This window comes from Callospermophilus lateralis, chromosome 3, assembly GCF_048772815.1.
Source record: "Callospermophilus lateralis isolate mCalLat2 chromosome 3, mCalLat2.hap1, whole genome shotgun sequence".
NCBI classification, from domain to species: Eukaryota; Metazoa; Chordata; class Mammalia; order Rodentia; family Sciuridae; genus Callospermophilus; species Callospermophilus lateralis.
In genome coordinates, this window is record NC_135307.1 from 62,543,315 (window position 1) to 62,558,791 (window position 15,477).

General features: G+C 37.7%; 1 protein-coding gene across 3 annotated transcripts in view; it reads left to right on the top strand.

Annotated features, from left to right (window-relative positions):
- The window catches only part of Dcaf5 (DDB1 and CUL4 associated factor 5), a 103,618-nt gene that overhangs the window by 65,620 nt on the left and 22,521 nt on the right, over positions 1-15,477 (top strand). The window lies entirely within an intron of this gene.

Consider the following 15,477-nt stretch of genomic DNA (forward strand, 5'->3'; position numbering starts at 1 on the left):
TGACTGCTAGAGATGGTGAGCATTTTTTCATGTACTAGTTGATTGATTGTATCTCCTCCTCTGAGAAGTGTCTGTTCAGGTCCTTGGCCCATTTGTTGATTGGGTTATTTGTTATCTTAATGTTTAATTTTTTGAGTTCTTTGTATACTCTGGATATTAGGGCTCTATCTGAAGTGTGAGGAGCAAAAATTTGTTCCCATGATGTAGGCTCCCTATTTACCTCTCTTATTGTTTCTCTTGCTGAGAAAAAACTTTTTAGTTTAGGTAAGTCCCATTTATTGATTCTTGTTATTAACTCTTGTGCTATGGGTGTACTATTAAGGAGTTTGGAGCCCGACCCCACAATATATAGATCAGAGCCAACTTTTTCTTCTATCAGACGCAGAGTCTCTGATTTGATATCAAGCTCCTTGATCCATTTTGAGTTAACTTTTGTGCATGGCGAGAGATGGGGATTCAGTTTCATTTTGTTGCATATGGATTTCCAATTTTCCCAGCACCATTTGTTGAAGATGCTATCCTTCCTCCATTGCATGCTTTTAGCCCCTTTATCAAATATAAGATAGTTGTAACTTTGTAGATTAGTCTCTGTGTCCTCTATTATGTACCACTGGTCCACCCGCCTGATTTGGTACCAGTACCATGCTGTTTTGTTACTATTGCTCTGTAGTATAGTTTGAAATCTGGTATCGCTATGCCACCTGATTCACACTTCCTGCTTAGAGTTGCTTTTGCTATTCTGGGTCTTTTATTTTTCCATATGAATTTCATGATTGCTTTATCTATTTCTACAAGAAATGCCATTGGGATTTTGATTGGCATTGCATTAAACCTATAGAGAACTTTTGGTAATATCGCCATTTTGATGATGTTAGTTCTGCCTATCCATGAACAGGGTATATTTTTCCATCTTCTAAGATCTTCTATTTCTCTCTTTAGGGTTCTGTAGTTTTTATTGTATAAATCTTTCACCTCTTTTGTTAGGTTGATTCCCAAGTATTTTATTTTATTTTTTTGAGGATATTGTGAATGGGGGGTTTTTCCTCATTTCCGTTTCAGAAGTTTTGTCGCTGATATACAGAAATGCCTTTGATTTATGCGTGTTGATTTTATATCCTGCCACTTTGCTGAATTCATTTATTAGTTCTAGTAGTTTCTTTGTAGACCCTTTTGGGTCTTCTAGGTATAGAATCATGCCGTATAGAATCATTCTTCTAGGTATAGAATCATTCTAGGTATAGAATCATAGTGATAATTTTAAGTTCTTCTTTTCCTATTTTTATGCCTTTAATTTCTTTCGTCTGTCTAATTGCTCTGGCCAGTGTTTCAAGAACTATATTGAATAGAAGTGGTGATAGAGGGCATCCCTGTCTTGTTCCAGATTTTAGAGGGAATGCCTTCAATTTTTCTCCATTCAGAATGATGCTAGCCTGAGGCTTAGCACAGATAGCTTTTACAATGTTGAGGTAAGTTCCTGTTAACCCTAGTTTTTCTAATGTTTTGAACATAAAGGGATGCTGTACTTTGTCAAATATTTTTTCCTGCGTCTATCGAGATGATCATATGGTTCTTATCTTTGAGTCTATTGATGTGGTGAATAACATTTATTGATTTGTATATATTGAACCATCCTTGCATCCCAGGGATGAATCCTACTTGATCATGGTGCACAATTTTTTTGATGTGTTTTTGTATCTGATTCGCCAGAATTTTATTGAGAATTTTTGCATTTAGGTTCATTAGAGATATTGGTCTGTAGTTTTCTTTCTTTGAGGTGTCTTTGTCTGGTTTCAGAATCAGGGTGATGTTGGCCTCATAGAATGAATTTGGAAGAGCTCCTTCTTTTTCTATTTCCTGAAATAACTTGAAAAGTATTGGTATTAATTCTTCTTTAAAGGTTTTGTAAAACTCCGCTGTATACCCATCTGGACCTGGGCTTTTCTTGGTTGGTAGTCTTTTGATTGCTTCTTCTATTTCATCCACTGATATTGGTCTGTTCAGATTGTGTGTATCCTCCTGACTCAGTCTTGGCAAATCATATGACTTAAGAAATTTATCGATGTCTTCACTATCTTCTATTTTATTGGAATATAGGTTTTCAAAATAATTTCTAATTGTCTTCTGTATTTCTGTAGCATCTGTAGTGATATTGCCTTTTTCATCCCGTATGTTAGTAATTTGAGTTCTCTCTCTTCTTCTCTTCCTTAGTATGGCTAAGGGTCTGTCGATCTTATTTATTTTTTCGAAGAACCAATTTTTAGTTTTGTCAATTTTTTCAATAGTTTCTTTTGTTTCAATTTCGTTGATTTCTGCTCTGATTTTAATTATTTCTTGCCTTCTGCTACATTTGCTGTTGTTTTGCTCTTCCTTTTCTAGGGCTTTGAGATGAAGTGTGAGCTCATTTATTTGTTGGTTTTTTCTTTTTTTGAGGAATGACCTCTAGGCGATGAATTTCCCTCTTAAAACTGCTTTTCATTGTGTCCCATAGATTCCGATATGTTGTGTCTGTATTTTCATTTATCTCTAAGAATTTTTTGATTTCCTCCTTTATGTCTTCTGTAACCCATTGATCATTCAGTAACATTGTTCATTTTCCATGTGATTTAGGATTTTTCCTTCCTTCTTTTATCATTGATTTCCAGTTTCATTCCATTATGATCAGATAAAATGCATGGTATTATCTCCACCCCTTTATATTTACTGAGGGTTGCCCTATGGCATAATATATGGTCTATTTTTGAGAAGGATCCATGTGCTACTGAGAAAAAAGTATATCCACTTGATGATGGTTGATATATTCTATATGTGTCAGTTAAGTCTATGTTATTGATTGTGATATTGAGTTCTATATTTTCTTTATTCAACTTTTGTTTGGAGGATCTGTCCAATGGTGAGAGAGGTGTGTTGAAGTCACCCATAATTATTGTGTTGTGGTCTATTTGATTCTTCAACTTGAGGAGAGTTTGTCTTATGAATGTCGCAGCACCCTTATTTGGTGCATAAATGGTGTTGGTGAATGGTTCCCTTTAACAGTATATAATGTCCTTCCTTATCCCTTTTGATTAACTTAGTCTTGAAGTCGATTTTATTTGATATGAGGATGGACACCCCTGCTTGCTTACGAGGACCGTGTGCGTGGTATATTTTTCCCCAACCTTTCACCTTCAGCCTGTGTATGTCTTTTCCAATCAGGTGTGTCTCCTGGAGGCAGCATATTGTTGGATTTGTTTTTTTAATCCATGTTACCAGCCTATGTCGCTTTATTGGAGAGTTTAAGCCATTAACGTTTAGCGTTACTATTGATATATGGTTTGTACTTCCAGCCATGTTTGATTATTTATCTTTTTTTTTTTTTTAATTTAGTTTGTTTCTCCATGATTAGCTTTTCCCCCGCCCTCTGTCTTTACTGAGGTACTTCCCACTGTTGGTTTTGGTTATTGTTTTTCATTTCTTCCTTGTGTAGTGTTTTGCTCAAGATACTTTGCAGTGCTGGTTTTCTGGCTGAAAATTCTTTTAATTTTTTTTTTTTATCATGAAAGATTTTTATTTCGTTGTCGTACCTGAAGCTTAATTTTGCTGGATACAAAATTCTTGGTTGGCATCCATTGTCTTTCAGTGTTTGAAATACGTTGTTCCAGGATCTTCTTGCTTTCAGCGTCTGTGATCAAAAATCCGTTGTTAACCTTATTGGTTTACCCCTGAATGTAATGTGCCTCCTTTCTCTTGTAGCTTTTAATATTTTCTCTTTGTTCTGTATATTGGATATCTTCATAACAATGTGTCTTGGCGTTGGTCTACTGTGATTTGGTATGCTCGGTGTCCTGTATGCATGGACAATTTGTATATCCGTTTCCTTGTTTTTCTGGAAAGTTTTCTATAATTATTTCATTCAGCAGGTTGCTCATTACCTTGGTTTGAACCTCTATACCTTCCTCTATCCTGATGACTCTTAAGTTTGGTTTTTTTATGTTATCCCATATCTCTTGGATGTTTTTCTCGTGATTTTTTACCAGCCTTTCTGAGTTGGCTAGACTTTTTTCAAGATGATATATTTTGTCTTCATTGTCTGATGTTCTGGCTTCTACTTGCTCCACTCTGTTAGTGATACTCTCATTTGAGTTTTTAATTTGGTTTATAGTTTCCTTCATTTCTAGAATTATTGTTTGATTTTTTTTTTAGTAATCTCTATCTCCTGATAAAGATGCTTATTTGCTTCTTTTATCTGTTTATGTAATTCATTTTCAATGTGTTCTTTCACTGTTTGAACTTGTTGTCTCATATCCTCTTTAAGATTCCATTCCATCTGTCTAAGGTATTCCTTAGGTTCTTTATTTAGTCATTTTTCTGATGCCTCTAGGTCCTCCTGAATATTTAGGCTGTCCTGCATTGTTTGTACTCCTTTTCTTCCTTGCTTTTTCATGCTGCTCATGTTACTTCTTGTTCTGTTTGACTGCTGAGTTACTGTTTACTCCTATAAATTTATTTGATGCTTGGGAGGAAAGGTATTAGAAGGGAAGGGAAGAAGTCAGTAAATAGAATGAGAGTAAGCAAGTAGAATTCAAGGAAGGGGAAATAAGGAAATTGAAAAGAAATGAAAAGACAAAAGAAAAAAATAGAAAATTAAAAAAAATAATCAACCCTAACCCTTCTTGGTCTATTCCCTAAAGACCTAAAAAGAGCATACTACAGGGACACTGCTGCATCGATGTTCATAGCAGCACAATTCACAATAGCAAGACTGTGGAACCAACCTAGATGCCCTTCAATTGACGAATGGATAAAAAAAATGTGGCATTTATACACAATGGAGTATTACTCTGCATTAAAAAATGACAAAATCATAGAATTTGCAGGGAAATGGATGGCAGTAGAGCAGATTATGCTAAGTGAAGCCAGCCAATCCCTAAAAAACAAATGCCAAATGTCTTCTTTGATATAAGGAGAGTAACTAAGAACAGAGTAGGGAGGAAGAGCATGAGAAGAAGATTAACATTAAACAGGGATGAGAGGTGGGAGGGAAAGGGAGAGAGAAGGGAAATTGCATGGAAATGGAAGGAGACCCTCAGGGTTATACAAAATTACATACAAGAGGAAGTGAGGGGAAAGGGAAATAAAAAAAAAACAAGGGGGAGAAATGAATTACAGTAGAGGGGGTAGAGAGAGAAGAGGGGAGGGGAGGGGGGATAGTAGTGGATAGGAAAGGCAGCAGAATACAACAGACACTTGTTTGGCAATATGTAAATCAGTGGATGTGTAACCAATATGATTCTGTAATCTGTATACGGGGTAAAAATGGGAGTTCATAACCCACTTGAATCAAAGTGTGAAATATGATATTTCAAGAACTATGTAATGTTTTAAACAATCAACAATAAAAATTTTCAAAAAATAAAAAATTAAAATTAAGAAAATAATAAAAATATTTTTAAAAATTTAAAAAATTAAAAAAATGAAAATGAAAAAAAAAAATTAAAAATTTAATAAATACAGTCTTGGAGTTTGATTAACTTCTCTTCCAGTAGGTGGAGCTTGCCCACTGGGCCAAGCTTCTCCTCTCAATACGCGGGAACCAATCACTGTGCAGCAGTTCCTCCTCCCAGACTTGGCGGGTCTCCAATCCTAAGTGTCTAGGGCCTTCTCTTGTGTCTAGTCACTTCCCCACTTTTCCTCAAGCCAGACCCCTCTCACCACAATACTGGCTACATGCCAGGTCTGCTGCTCCCAGGAGCCCTATTTTTTTGAACGACTGGACACACTCTCCCCGTTTGCCATTCCCTTGGACCCTAAGTTTGTGGAGCTTGGTGCTGAGAACCCTCAGTGAATTTTGCTTGCCCTCCGGTAGCCACGCCCCCGGTAGCTGGTGCAAGAGACTTCAGTTGTCAGCACTGGTGGGAGCGGTAGCCGGGGGGTTCCCTGCAGCGGATCCCGCGCCACTCCCAATTCCCTCAGTCTGACTGTGGTGCTCACAGGAGAGCTGGGAGGGGCCCTTAAGGTTTCCCCGCTGTGTGGAGAGGAAGGGCTAGGGGGTTACACACCTGTCACCGCCGGTTTCAATGAAGTTATCTCCTCCGCCATATTCTGGTGACGTCAGTTCTCTGCCATGGTGTTATCCCAAGCAAATGGCGACAGTTCATTCCCTTTGCGGGGTGATCAATGCAACGGGTGGGTCCTGACTGGCTCTCCCAAGCCCCATCTCAATCCTGTGGCCACTGCCTGTGAAGGCTCGGATGGTATTAACCCCCGCAGGTTCAGAAGGGCTGACCAGTTGTTTCAGTGGGAACGTTTAGTGCTGAGTCACAGCAGTTTGTCTGCGAGATGCAGGCGAACGGGAGCTTGAATTCAGCCGACCTGGGCTTGGTGTGTGTTCTGAGAGGCCCAGACTGTTTGCCCCAGATCCACATCAGCTCAACATTGCCTAGTGATCCTGAGCAAACAGCATTTAGACGGTTTACGACTCCCTATGCCCGCGCAGCTGAAGAGGTCAGAGACTTGATCTCTCCCTGCCCGCTGCCATGTTGGATATTCTAATAGTTCTCTTTTAATGTTTAGCTCCTGCCTAGGAGCATGAGCCCTACTAGTAAACCTGGTTGATATTAATGATAGCGGACAGATAGAACCTCTCCTACTATACCTGCCCAGCCATCTTAGAGACATGATTCTCAGTAGCTCCACTTCTTTTTCTGGTGTCTTTAAGCTTTGGAGAAACAAGGTAAAATAATATTCCTTCCTTAGAATACTTGGAGCCTTTTGCTTGAATGAAGACTGTAAGTACTCACAGATGGACTGAAGTAAGCTATGTAATCTCCCTACTTCCCAGTCCCAAAATGGAGGCTCACAGAGGGGAGACAGGGTGCTGAACGCCATTTGATCGATGGCCTCAATCCATGTCTAGGTTTCCAAAATGAGTTTTGCTAAATAAGGATTCATCTTTAAGTAGCTACTTTATTACAGCAGCTGTTGGTAATTTAGAGCATTTTAAATTTCTTCCCTACTGAGTATTTGACTATTATTGGCTGCCACTATGGAATATTTGTTTATTAATAGAATTTTTCCTACTCAGAATACATAAAGGTTGGTTATTTTAATGAACCAGAGGATTCTAGGAGCCTAATGGAGATGAAATGGCAAGTGATCCAAAGAAGCAAGAACAATGTAACTTCACGTGTAAAAATAATATTAATATTATGAGTATGCATATTTATGTGCTTTTATTGGAAGCCAATGAAATTCTGTTTCTCTTATCACAAATAAAATAAATCCGAGGCTTTGTGCTTTCCAAAGAAAATCTATGTAAATTGCTGTGGATAATATTTATGGCAGGCTCTTAGTATACTATCATATGATCAAAGGTGTATTTTATACCAATCATCTAACGTTTTTTTCCAGAAATGTTCTTCTAGAGAACACATCACAAAGTTCTTCCAACAAATTTTCCCCCTCCTGATAAAAGGTCAAGGGAAATAAGAACTGTGTTTGATTTAAATGTTAAATAGCAATCTCTCTTCTGTTACTAATCCGTCTGTTACAGAGCCATCTGGTTTTTCTGTCCTTGTCAGTATAGTTAATCAGACAGGCATGCCATTTATTGGAGAATAATTAATCAGTTACTATGGAAAGATCCTTTGGAGAGAACTGTGTAAGCTGACCAGTATTGAAGGAAAATACATCTTTCAGCAGACGTTTGAGAGTATTAAATGCAGACTCCCCACACACATACCCCTTTATGTGTGTATCTGTCTGTCCACCCATCTATCCATCTTATTATTGAGAGAGCAGTGAAAGATTTTTGTTTCCAAAGGTTCTGAGTCATATTTTTAGAGCATATAAGGTAGATAGATGGCTTATCCCTTCTGAAATTTTCTTTTTATCTCAGATTGGGTTGGGCATTTTTTGTTTATATTCTTATTTCTACAAAACTTATAATAGTAGGAAGTTATCTGTATTCCAAATTTTGGGGGTTTTGTTTGTTTGTTTGTTTGTTTAACCATTAATGTTTAAACAAAGGTGTTAGGGAGAGCCAGATAGTTGCATTGCTTGAGGGTGCTAATTAATTTGATTTTTTTTTTTTTTTTTTTTATCCTGAGGAAGCTTCTATTTAATGTGGCAGACCACATTTGACCTTCTTTAAACCTACGTGTCATTAAACCTTTTTTTGTGTCTTGGGTGACTGTGAGCTTCTTGGGGTATTCCAGCTAGCAAAACACCCTGCAAATAGAAAGAGCTCTTTCTAGAGAACATGTATAATTTAAGTGATGAAGAAAGGTGTTTTAGTTAGCATTTCATTGCTGTGACCAAAAGACCCGACGAGAACAATGTAGAAGATGAAAAATTTATTTTGGCTTACAGTTTTAGAGGTTCAGCCCATTTTCAGCTGACTCCATAGCTATGGGCCCTAGGTGAGGCAGAACATCATAGTGGAAGGGCATGGTAGAGGAAAGCAGCTCAGGACAAGGCAACCAGGAAGGAGAGAGAGCGCGAGCGAGAGCGCAAGCATGTGTGCCAGCACTCTACTCACCAGAGAAAAGTGTAAACTCCAAAGACATGCCTCCAAGTGACCTACTTCCTATAGCCACACCCCACCTGCCTACAATTACCACCCAGTTAATCAGTTTCAGTGAATTGATACAAGGAGTAGACTGTGCCTCTCAGAATCTAATCATTTTACCTCTGAAAATTCTTGCATTGTCTCCCATGAGCTTTTGGGGAACACCTCATATCTAAACCATAACAGTGGGCATTACAACAGTACCAGAGAGCAGGGAGTATTATTCAAGTAGCTGTTTTCTGTAAAGATTAATGGATTAACAGAAGATATTTGGGCAAATGAGATAGTGATAGTGCTAATGCGGTAATCTTTTTTTCAGTGTTATTGTTGGTTTAGTCGTGTGTTTCTTGAAATCCATTAAGAAGGAGCTGCTGTCTGTCTTTCCCTATGCTTGAGCAAGTTATATCTCCATACTGACAGTGGATTAGCTAAAAGCCCTCCATTGTTTGGCCTCAAGTTAACTTTACTTAAAATGGCTAGACTGCTTTCAGATCAGTAAATAGGTTTTCCTCTTGGATCACAGAATTAATGAAGAGTGAGGTGGGTCAGAGAATGGCCAACCATTAATCTTTATGGCCAGCTGGAAAGGATTGTGGTTAATAGGGATCTGAATAACAACCCAGGCTCATTTTTACATTGTTATCATCCATCTTGTCCACAAACCCAAATTAAAATTAAGTATGTCTTCTCCCTGATCATCTTCTGAATTCTACCTCGTCCCTCAACTCAGAACATTTTTGGTAAATGGGGACTCAATTGCAGAGTTTTTAAAACATTTCTTTTCCTTCTTTAGAGATCTCACTGTTGTTCTTGGTCAGGATACAAAGTAAAGACTCATAAAGTGGGTTTTTTATTTGTAGTTTACCCCACACTGTTACAGGTACACCAAAAACTTAGATAAGTAAACCAAATTCTTCATACTTGTGTCCCATTCAGCCACAAATTTAATACCACCTTAATTTAGTTTTTACCTTTTCTAAAACTGAATAGCCATCATTAGACTTTTTAAACTTTATTTTTATTTTTTTAGTTGTTTATAGACCTTTATTTTTATTTATTTATACGCAGTGCTGAGAATCAAACCCAGTGCTTTACACATGCTGGGCAAGTGCACTACCACTGAGCCACAGCCCTAGCCCCCCATCATTAGGCTTTTTGATGTTTTAAATGCAAACATTGATTGTGAAGTCCTGCATCACAAAAGGACATGAAAATATTAAACAGGAAATCGGGGCAACCATTTTTTCTCAAATCTTTCTATAGTTTGCCTATTTATAAAGGGCTATCTTGTGCCAAACTTTTCTGTTAGCTAGACCAGAAGCCCTTTGGTAAGAATTTGCACCTACTGTTTGAAATTTTACATATATATATGTATGTGTGTGTATATGTATGTATATATACACACACATATGTATATATATATACACATGTGTGTGTGTGTGTGTATAAAGATAAAAAGGAAAAAGAGGGTAGGCATGAAAAGAGGGACTCAGTGGTAGAGCACTTGCCTTACATGGACCAGAGCCATGGGTTCAACATAACAACTCCTGTCAGTCCCCCTCCCTCAAACACACACAAAAGAAAGAGAAAAGGAAAGGAAAAGAGAGAATAAAAAACCTTTATCTCAGGCTGGGGATGTGGCTCAAGCGGTAGCGCGCTAGCCTAGCATGCGTGCGGCCCGGGTTCGATCCTCAGCACCACATACAAACAAAGATGTTGTGTCCGCTGAAAAACCACAAAATAAATATTAAAAAAAAAAAAATTCTCTCTCTCTCTCTCTTTAAAAAAAAACAAAAAAAAAACCTTTATCTCCATTTTTACCACTTGGGGTAAAGTTCAACTTCATGGTTAATTAGAGTAATTGGTGTGTTTTATGTTTTAATATAATTTTAAACTTTGAATTTCTTTTGGTAGTGGTTTGCATTGAAGGTATTTTGTTTTCTTGCTTATTTTCCCTTGAATCCCATAGCAAATATTTGTAAGATAGCCCACCAAGACTTGCAGTGCCCTGTTGGTCCTCTTGAGCACTAGCCATTAGCAGGCCTCAGTATGAGGCTGTAACCAGCCAGGTCTAGGAAGCAATGGCTTTTCCAGCACAGCTTTTCAAGAAAGGACTCTTTCTTTTTTGTTTGATACTGGGGATTAAACCCAGGGGCACTTAACCTCTGAACCACATCCTCAGCCACTTTTTTTTAAATTTTTAAATTTTGAGGCAGGGTCTCTCTAAGTTGTTTAGAGCTTGCTAAATTGCTAAGTCTGGCCTCAAACTTGGGATTCTCCTGCCTCAGCCTCCTGAATCACTGGTATTACAGGCATGTGCCACTGTGCCCAGCTAAAAGAGAGGAATCTTTCTGCCTACTCTGATGTCAAATCTCCACCAAGTCCACTTAAAATAATCTTCTCTCTCTCTCTCTCTCTCTCTCTCACACACACACACACACACACACACACACACACACACACGTACACACAAAAGATCAGAGAGCTCTGAATTGGCTACTTTATATTATTTTTAAATAAACCAGAACTCTGCCTGTTCTGGAGTACTTGTCCCCCAGATATGCACGTAATTTGCTCCCTCATTTCCCTCAGGACTCTGCTAAAAATGCCATTTTATCAGAGAGGCCTTCTGTGACCAGCCTGTATAAAATGGAATCTAATTCTTAATATGCATTAACCTGCTGTTTAGTTTTTCTCTTTAATACTTCCACCACTAGATACATTATCTATCTATCTAACTATCTATCTATCTATCTATCTATCTATGTTATTGTAATTGTTGAACTTTTTTTCTTTTATCCATATTATATGTGTGTACCTATTTTTTTCATCTTCCACTCATAGAAAGTAAGCTTCATGAGGGCAGGGACAGGGTCTCTTTTGATCAATTCTATATTTCCTTCCCTGGAACAGTACACAATACATAGTAGACATTCAATAAATATTTGCTCAGTAAATAAAGGAATGAACTCACTTTTATTTCAGTCTCTCACAGTCAGCATTATCCTAGGCAGCCAACTTTTATGCTGGCAGGGGTCCAGCAGACAACCACCAAATGCCATAAATGAATTCCTCAGGGCATTTTGTGATTCTTGTGTGTGTGAATACTTAAACTGTCTGACTAGACGTCAGAGGGTCAAGACCCCCTCCTTGGAAATCATCCCAAGCCATTCCATTGTGGGTAGGTAGAAGAGTAGTTTTAACAGGAAGAGAGATCAGGAGTTGCCTTTATTCCTGAGAGGAAGCCTGGACATTCTATGCATTTTCTACATATTTTAGGATCTGTCATATTAAATCCAACAGACTTGAACTCTGTGGGAGAGTTTTCTTCCTTCTAAGGCAATCTTCTGAGTCAGCATTCTCTTTGGAAGTCCCCCTTTTACCTCTTCAGGGCTCTGCCTTGTGAATAGCTGAACAAATAGGAAAGTTCTGACCCTTTGCAAAAAAGTAGTAAAACATACCATAAGCCCAGACTTGAATCACTCTTTTTTAATATTTATTTTTTGTTCATTTGTTTTGTGAAGGTCTGAGTAGGGAGGCAAAATAACAGGAATTCTATACAAAATTTGTAGCTTCTCTTAAACTGAGCATGAAATGATGAGATGTTGAATCATAAATAAGTTATATATCATATATACAAATAATTAATGGACAGTTCTTTTGTGTTCTGTAATCCCCACCCCATTTGTCTTTATTTGGGTTCAAATTTCAGGTGCAACTGGTTTATTTGTTAGTGCAGTAAACCTAGAGCAGAGAACTAGAGAAGTAAGACAAGGAAAAGAAGGAAGATTTCGTGGCTACAACTGTGTGCAAATAATGTTTGACCCTGAGGAGGAGAGGGCATAGAACATAAACACCAGAGTTTTTCTCTCTGGGGCCAGGAAAGGTGGACTGTTGATACATCAACTTGTCTCAGTCAGTCATTGGTTGAAGCCTGCTCCAAAGGAGTGTTCAGGAGTGTTCAGTCCCCAGAACTGACTCACAGGCTGTAGAGAATGCCCTCAGGCAGAGATGTAGATACAGGCAGTTAGAGTTCGGGCAAGTATACAAAGCATAAAGCCTGAGGGATATGAGAGGGTGTCAAAGAGGGAGCTGCACCTTGTTTTCTGTTTATATTTATATTAAAACTGTAGACTTCATGAGAGCCATTGCTTTATCTTTTCACCTTCTATCCCTTCTACTTTTAAACTACATCTTTATTTGAAGCTGACTCAGTTCTCAAATCCATCTTGTCTCTTCTAAGGATCACCAGGACTCTATTATTACTCATAATGGCAAGTAGCAACTTCTTCTTCAGCTTGAACTTCTGCAACTTCAACATGTTGAATACCTAACATGTTTTATATTTTATACTTTGTTTAAGCTCCTTAGGGTATTATCTTACATGCTTTTGTAAGCACCATAGTACCTTAGAACAACCAGCTCAGTTCTCTCCTTTTGCAGGTAAGGAATCTGAGCTTTTCCCACTGTGTCTTGGCCTAATCACTAACCCTGATGGATAGCGTTTGCTTCATCTTTAAACCTACCTGCCTTTGCCTCTTTTCTCATTTTCCTACAAATATTTTGAAGGCTAATAAGTTGATTTTTAAATGATTGCAAAGTACTTAATGAAGTATTTATGTTAGGCACAAGGTTTTATATATATATCAAATTTATATTTGTTGGGGGATATGGCCCCAACAACCTTTTCAGAGTAAGAGATTTTTTTGTTTTTGTTTTTGTTTGTTTTGACAGTGGGGATTGCTGAGGATCGAATCTAGTGGCACTCTATCACTGAAGTATATTTTCAGCCCCCTTTTAATTTTCAGACAGGGTCTTGTGAAGTTGCTGAGGCTGGCCTCAAAGTTGCAATCCTTTTGCTTCAGCCTCCGGAATAGCTAAGATTTTAGGCTAGTGCCATCAAGCACAGCTTGATTGAGTAAGAAGTGTTTTGTTTGTTTGTTTATTTTTGTTTTTTAGAAATTTGTAGGCCTTTCTTTTTCTAGTGAAGTAAGCAAGCTGGGGCCAAAAGAGAGAAAGTAATGCTGACCTCGACTTAAAGTAAAACATGTGTTAATGCGTGGAAATAAATGAGCTCCCCAGAGTTGTTCACTTGTTGCTATTAGACAATGTTAAGATAATACTTTTATGAATCTAAATTATAATAAATCTGGTATAGTGTTTTTATTAATTTTTACTAATTGTTGATGGACCTTTACTTTATTTATTTACATGCGGTACTGAGAATTAAACCCAGTGCCTTACACATGCTAGGCAAGGACTCTACCACTGAGCCACAACCCCAACCCCAGCCCTATATTGTCTTTTTTTTTTTTTTTTTTTTTTGGTATTGGGGATTGAACTCAGGGGCATTCAACCATTGAGCCATATCCTCAGCCCTATTTTGTTTTATATTTTATTTAGAGACAGAGTCTCACTTAGTTGTTTAGTGCCTATTGCTGAGGCTGGCTTTGAACTTGAGATCCTCCTATCTCAGCCTCCCGAGCTGCTGAGATTACTGATATGTACCTAGTTAATAGTATCATTTTTAAGATAAGCAATTTGAAGCTGACACATAAAAGGAGACTGTTTATGCCTGTGGCATTAATTTGTGACTGTGTTGACAATGACTTCCTCTCAAAGATATCTTGACAAGAGGGAAGTATAGAATACTTGACCTTATGTGAAAGATCCCTGGGAAGCTCTTACTTCTTTATTTTCTGAATTAATTTTTTTTTTCAAATTGTGGTAAAATAAGCATAACTCAATGAGACCCTGTCTCTAATAAAATAAAATATAGGGCTGGGGATGTAGCTCAGTGGTTAAGTACCCCTGAGTTCGATCCCTGGTGCCAAAAAAAAAAAAAAAAAATTGCAGGTCAGGGACTGGAGCTGTGGCTCAGCGGTAGAGCACTTGCCTAGCATGTGTGATGCACTGGGTTCAATCCTTAGCATCACATAAAACTAAATAAACAGGGGCTGGGGTTATGGCTCAGTGGCAGAGTGCCTGCCTTGCACATGTGAGGCACTGGGTTCCATCCTCAGCATCACATAAAAATAAATAAAACAAAGTAAAGAGATTGCATCCATCTATAACTAAAAAATATTTTTAAAACAAGTAAATAAACTAAGGTGTTGATTCCATCTACAACTAAAAAATAAATAAATAAATAAAGGGGCTGGAGGTGTAGCTCAGTAATAGAGTGTGCTTAGCATGCATGAGGCCTTGGACTCAAACCCTAACACCAAAAACTAGGTACTTAATTGAATAATAATGAAAATGTTTACTCAGTGGCACTAAATATATTTACATTGTTGTGTAGTAATTACTACTGTCGCTCTCCAGAATTTTTTATTATCCCAAATTGAAATCCTATACCCGTTAAACACCAACTCCCCAACCCTTGTCAACCACCATTCTTCTTACCGTTTTTATTAATTTTATTACTCTCAGTACCTCATATAAATGGAACCACTTAATATTTATCTCTTCATGTCTCTTATTTCACTTACTATAATGTCCTCATGGTTCATCCTATTGTAGCATGTTTCAGAAGTTACTCCCATTGTATGTAGTATTATCACATTTTGTTTTTCTATTCATTATCAGTGGACATTTGGGTTACTTTCATCTTTTGGCTATTATAAATAATGCTTCTATGAATGCAACAATATATCCTTTCAGGTTCTGATGACTTCAGCCTGTACATATGGAGATATTTGTACAGATATTTGTTAGAATCCTTGCTTCAATTCTTGAGTGTTTATCTTTGAAATTGCTGAGTAAAATTGTAGCTCTATATAACTTTTTGAGGAATTGCCATATCATTTTTCTTCAGTGGCTCAAAATTTTACATTCCCATACTGGAGTTGTGGCTCAGTAATATTGTGGCTCACCTAGCATGCACAAGGCACTGGGTTTAATCCTCAGCACCACATAAAAACAAAATAAAA